The sequence below is a fragment of the Coregonus clupeaformis genome, unplaced genomic scaffold, assembly GCF_020615455.1.
Source record: "Coregonus clupeaformis isolate EN_2021a unplaced genomic scaffold, ASM2061545v1 scaf0760, whole genome shotgun sequence".
Taxonomy (NCBI): Eukaryota; Metazoa; Chordata; class Actinopteri; order Salmoniformes; family Salmonidae; genus Coregonus; species Coregonus clupeaformis.
In genome coordinates this window covers 195,885-202,869 of record NW_025534215.1, presented here as the reverse complement: position 1 = coordinate 202,869, position 6,985 = coordinate 195,885, and positions in this window count along the sequence as shown.

Here is a 6,985-nt window from a genome sequence, read left to right as displayed (position 1 = left end):
ACTAAACAATCACAATACAGTAACTATTGGTCACTCTATTATGTATTATTCTAATATGTATTCATGATAGAATTGTCAGTTATTAATAAAAATGTTAATGATAAACCTTTTTTACTGCACTCTAGAGAATTGTAGGCCTAGATATCTTACAATGTATTTACATATTTACAGACTGTGTGTGTGAGAGAGAAAGGGGAGAGTGTGTGTGCATGTTGTGTCTTATTTTTCCTTGTCAGCCACCCATCTCTGCATTTCTGCATCACAAAAAGCTGAGGTCTGGAACTCCCTCCAGTTCATCTCTCTCTCTATTCCTTTGGCCTTGGTTGCCTGGTTTTTAATCGCCACATTCATTCATTGTGGAGAACAAACATCCGTTTGGCCAGAGCGATGTGGATGGGTAGCCAGGGAATGGCCTTGGTACATTAAAAATACTTTTGCAGGACAATAAACATATTTGCCTGCCACTCCTGGGAACCCTGTTCATATACAGTGGCTTGCGAAAGTATTCACCCCCCTTGGCATTTTTCCAATTCTGTTGCCTTACAACCTGGAATTAAAATTGATTTTTGGGGGGTTTGTATCATTTGATTTACACAACATGCCTACCACTTTAATGATGCAAAATATTTTTTATCGTGAAACAAACAGGAAATAAGACAAAAAAACAAAAAACTTGAGCGTGCATAACTATTCACCCCCCCAAAGTCAATACTTTGTAGAGCCACCTTTTGCAGCAATTACAGCTGCAAGTCTCTTGGGGTATGTCTCTATAAGCATGGCACATCTAGCCACTGGGATATTTGCCCATTCTTCAAGGCAAAACTGCTCCAGCTCCTTCAAGTTGGATGGGTTCCGCTGGTGTAACAATCTTTAAGTCATACCACAGATTCTCAATTGGATTGAGGTCTGTGCTTTGACTAGGCAATTCCAAGACATTTAAATATTACCCCTTAAACCACTCGAGTGTTGCTTTAGCAGTATGCTTAGGGTCATTGCCCTGCTGGAAGGTGAACCGCCGTCCCAGTCTCAAATCTCTGGAAGACTGAAACAGGTTTCCCTCAAGAATTTCCCTGTATTTAGCGCCATCCATCATTCCTTCAATTCTGACCAGTTTCCCAGTCCCTGCCGATGAAAAACATCCCCACAGCATGATGCTGCCACCACCATGCTTCACTGTGGGGATGGTGTTCTCGGGGTGATGAGAGGTGTTGGGTTTGCGCCAGACATAGCGTTTTCCTTGATGGCCAAAAAGCTCAATTTTAGTCTCATCTGACCAGAGTACCTTATTCCATATTTTTGGGGAGTCTCCCACATGGCTTTTGGCGAACACCAAACTTGTTAGCTTATTTTTTTCTTTAAGCAATGGCTTTTTTCTGCCCACTCCGCCGTAAAGTCCAGCTCTGTGGAGTGTATGGCTTAAAGTGGACCTATGGACAGATACTCCAATCTCCGCTGTGGAGCTTTGCATCTCCTTCAGGGTTATCTTTGGTCTCTTTGTTGCCTCTCTGATTAATGCCCTCCTTGCCTGGTCTGTGAGTTTTGGTGGGCGGCCCTCTCTTGGCAGGTTTGTTGTGGTGCCATATTCTTTCAATTTTTTAATAATGGATTTAATGGTGCTCCGTGGGATGTTCAAAGTTTCGGATATTTTTTTATAACCCAATCCTGATCTGTACTTCTCCACAACTTTGTCCCTGACTTGTTTGGAGAGCTCCTTGGTCTTCATGGTGCCGCTTGCTTGGTGGTGCCCTTTGCTTAGTGGTGTTGCAGACTCTGGGGCCTTTCAGAACAGGTGTATATATACTGAGATCATGTGACACTTAGATTGCACACAGGTGGACTTTATTTAACTAATTATTTGACTTCTGAAGGTAATTGGTTGCACCAGATCTTATTTAGGGGCTTCATAGCAAAGGGGGTGAATACATATGCACGCACCACTTTTCCGTTGTTTTTTCTTTAGAGTTTTTGGAAACAAGTAATTTTTTTCATTTCACGTCACCAATTTGGACTATTTTGTGTATGTCCATTACATGAAATCCAAATAAAAATCCATATAAATTACAGGTTGTAATGCAACAAAATAGGAAAAACGCCAAGGGTGATGAATACTTTTGCAAGGCACTGTATGAGGGCTGTTGGGTGTCAAGGCTGAGGTGTATGTGGTGTGGAAGTCAGGCGCAGGACACCGAAGCTTAGTCCAACAAAAGTTTACTAATGTATCAAAAGGCACAGATACAAAATAAACGGCCTCAAAAACAACAGAGGCGAGCAATACGCAACTATGCGTAAAAACAACAAACAGAGAAAAAACACGCAGCACAACGGACAGGCGAAAACAACACACAATCTAACCAATACAAAACGGGGAACTTATAGGACACGTAATCAGAACACAAACAGACACAGGTGTGCAAGACAGACCAAAGCAATCACACCACGAAACATTCAACGGTGGCAGCTAGTACTCCGGGGACGGCGAACGCCGAAGCCTGCCCGAACCAGGAGGAGGAGCAGCCTCGGCCGAAACCGTGACAGTACCCCCCCCTTGACGCGCGGCTCCAGCCGTGCGCCGACCCCGGCCTCGGGGACGGCCAGGAGGACGCGGACCCGGGCGCGTGGGATGCCCACGGTGGAACTCAGTCAGGAGGGATGGATCGAGGATTTCCCTCCTAGGCACCCAGCACCGTTCCTCCGGACCGTACCCCTCCCACTCCACGAGATACTGGAGACCACTCATCCGGCGCCTCGAGTCCAAGATGGTCCGGACCCTGTACGCCGGGGCCCCCTCGATGTCCAAAGGGGGCGGAGGGGTCTCTCCTATCTCATCTTCTTGGAGTGGGCCAGCTACCACCGGCCTGAGAAGAGACACATGGAACGAGGGGTTAATATTTTTTTACTCTATAGGCAGTTGTAACCTGTAACACACCTCGTTCAATCTTCTCAGGACTTTGAAGGGCCCCACAAACCGCCGACCCAGCTTCCGGCAGGGCAGGCGGAGGGGCAGGTTTCGAGTCGAGAGCCAGACTCGATCACCCGGTGCGTACACCGGTCCCTCACTGCGGTGGCGATCGGCGCTCGCCTTTTGTTGACGGATGGCCCGCTGCAGATGGACATGGGCAGCGTCCCACGTCTCCTCCGAGCGCCGAATCCACTCGTCCACCGCAGGGGCCTCGATCTGGCTCTCGTGCCACGGTGCCAGGACCGGCTGATATCCTAAAATATACTGGAAAGGTGTTAAATTGGTGGAGGAGTGGCGGAGAGAGTTCTGGGCCATCTCTGCCCAGGGGATATACCTAGACCACTCCTCAGGCCGGTCCCGGCAATAGGACCTTAGAAACCTACCCACATCCTGGTTGACTCGTTCCACCTGCCCATTGCTCTCTGGGTGGTACCCCGAGGTAAGGCTCACCGAGACCCCCAAGCGTTCCATGAACGCCCCCAGACTCTGGAGGTGAACTGGGGACCTCGGTCAGACACAATATCCTCGGGGACCCCATAGTGCCGGAACACGTGGGTAAATAGGGCCTCGGCGGTCTGTAGGGCAGTAGGGAGACCCGGCATTGGGAGGAGACGACAGGCCTTGGAAAACCGATCCACAACGACCAAAATGGTGGTATTCCCCTGGGAAGGGGGTAGGTCGGTCACAAAATCCACCGAGAGGTGGGACCATGGTCGTTGTGGAACGGGCAGGGGATGTAACATACCCCTGGGCAAATGTCTAGGCGCCTTACACTGGGCGCACACCGAGCAGGAGGAGACATAAACCCTCACATCCCTAGCTAACGTTGGCCACCAGTATTTCACGCTAAGGCAGTGCACTGTCCGGCCAATACCTGGATGTCCAGAGGAGGGTGATGTATGAGCCCAATAAATCAGACGATCACGAACCTCGAGCGGAACGTACGTACGCCCCACAGGACACTCAGGGGGAGTAGGGTCAGTACGCAGTGCCCGCTCGATTTCCGCATCGACCTCCCACACCACCGGAGCCACCAGACAAGACTCCGGCAGTATGGAAGTAGGCTCAATGGACCTCTCCTCTGTGTCATACCGCCGGGACAGGGCGTCTGCCTTACCGTTCTGGGACCCTGGGATGTATGTGATCTTAAAAACAAACCGGGTTAGGAACATGTTCCACCTAGCCTGACGAGGATTCAATCTCCTAGCTGCCCGGATGTACTCCAGGTTACGGTGATCAGTCAGAATGAGGAAAGGGTGTTGAGCCCCCTCAAGCCAATGCCTCCACACCTTTAGGGCCTGGACTACAGCTAACAGCTCCCTGTCCCCAACGTCATAATTACGCTCCGCCGAGCTGAGCTTCTTAGAGTAGAACACACAGGGGCGGAGCTTAGGTGGCGTGCCGGACCGTTGCGACAGGACTGCCCCAATGCCGGACTCGGACGCGTCTACCTCTACTTGGAATGGTAAAGAGGGATCCGGATGCGCCAGCACCGGGGCCGAGGTGAACAGGTTCTTCAGTTTGACAAATGCCCTGTCCGCCTCAGCTGACCACTGCAAACGAACCGGACCCCCCTTTAGCAGGGACGTAATGGGAGCTGCAACCTGTCCAAAACCCCGGATAAACCTCCGGTAGTAATTAGCAAAACCCAAGAACTGCTGCACCTCTTTTACAGTGGTTGGAGTTTGCCAATTACGCACGGCCGACACACGGTCTACCTCTATCTCCACACCAGACGCGGACAACCGATAACCCAAAAAGGAGACGGACTCCTGGAAGAACAGGCATTTCTCTGCCTTGACATACAAGTCATGCTCCAACAGTCTTCTCAACACTCGGCGCACCAGGGCTACATGCTCGGCACGTGTAGAAGAGTACACTAGGATGTCGTCGATGTACACTACCACACCCTGCCCATGCATGTCCCGGAAAATCTCGTCAACAAAGGATTGGAAGACTGAAGGAGCATTCATTAGCCCGTATGGCATGACGAGATACTCGTAATGACCCGAGGTGGTGCTAAATGCTGTTTTCCATTCATCCCCCTCCCTAATGCGCACCAGATTGTACGCGCTCCTGAGATCCAACTTTGTGAAGAACTGCGCTCCGCGTAATGACTCCGTCATAGTCGCAATCAGTGGAAGAGGGTAACTGTACTTAACCGTGATCTGATTGAGACTACGGTAATCAATACACGGGCGCAAACCCCCGTCCTTCTTCTTCACAAAGAAGAAACTCGAGGAAACCGGGGAAGTGGAGGACCGTATGTATCCCTGTGCCAAGGACTCGGCTATGTAAGTCTCCATAGCCGCTGTCTCCTCTTGAGACAAGGGATACACACGGCTCCGCGGAAGAGCCGCTCCTGTTTGGAGATTTATCGCACAGTCCCCCCGTCTATGAGGTGGCAGCCGTGCTGCCCTCGTTTTGCTGAACACAAGTGCTAAGTCCTCATACTCGGGGGGAATGCGCATTGCGGGCACTTGGTTCGGACTCTCTACCGAGGTCGCCCCTAAGGAAACACCTAGACATTTCCCTACACACTGGGCAGACCACTCCATAAGAGCCCTCTGTTGCCACGCAATGGTAGGATCATGGGCGCTTAACCAGGGAAGCCCCAACACCACGGGGTACGCAGGAGAGTCAATCAGATAAAACTGAATGATCTCCTCATGACCCCCCTGCGTTGTCATCTTAAGTGGTGCTGTGACTTCTCTGATCAGCCCCGACCCCAACGGCCGGCTGTCTAAGGCGTGGACAGGAAAGGGGTTTTCTACCGGCCGAAGGGGAATTCCTAACCTATAACAAAATGCCCGATCAATAAAATTCCCAGCTGCGCCTGAATCTACTAGCGCCTTATGCTGGGAATGAGGTGCCACCTGTGGAAATCTCACAGGAATACTCATGTGACCAACAGAGAGCTCTGGGTAAGTGGGGCGCCTACTCACCTGAAATGACTCCCCAGTGCGTGACCTGTTGTCTCCTCTCCCAGGAGACCCTCCCCAGCACCTGGCCGCGGTGTGTCCTCCACGGCCACAGTTGGTGCAGGGGGTGGCCTCCCTCGGGTTCTCTCTCCTCCTCTCTCTAGCGCCAGCACCCCCGAGCTCCATGGGAATCGGCTCGGAGGTGCTGGAGGGTGGAATGGACGACCCCCACTCGGGACGTCCGCGGGTAGCCAGCAGGGTGTCGAGACGGATGGAGATGTCCACCAACTGGTCGAAGGATAGGTTGGTGTCCCTGCAGGCCAGCTCACGACGAACGTCCTCTCGTAGGCTACACCGGTAATGGTCGATGAGGGCCCTCTCATTCCACCCCGCATCCGCCGCTAGCGTCCGGAACTCCAGCGCGAACTCCTGTGCTGAGAGAGGAGGACTGGCCGTTGGTGATGGAATGGTGTGCGAAGGCGTGGGCACCTCTCCAGTAACCAACCACCGCAGCGTGTTGGACACCTCGTTCATGGCGGCCCCAAGTCGCCGGATCATGGTGTCTTGGTCGCTGATTCGATCCTCCAGCGACTTGGGTGCCGCCAATGCTCCTGCTGACTCCATGATGGTGTGTTGTTCTGTCAAGGCTGAGGTGTATGTGGTGTGGAAGTCAGGCGCAGGACACCGAAGCTTAGTCCAACAAAAGTTTACTAATGTATCAAAAGGCACAGATACAAAATAAACGACAGAGGCGAGCAATACGCAACTATGCGTAAAAACAACAAACAGAGAAAAAACACGCAGCACAACGGACAGGCGAAAACAACACACAATCTAACCAATACAAAACGGGGAACTTATAGGACACGTAATCAGAACACAAACAGACACAGGTGTGCAAGACAGACCAAAGCAATCACACCACGAAACATTCAACGGTGGCAGCTAGTACTCCGGGGACGGCGAACGCCGAAGCCTGCCCGAACCAGGAGGAGGAGCAGCCTCGGCCGAAACCGTGACATTGGGGCCCTGTTTCAGCTCCAGATTACAAAACCTGCAGACTTCCTTTTGGTCATTCATTTTAATCAGAGAAATATCCAATAAA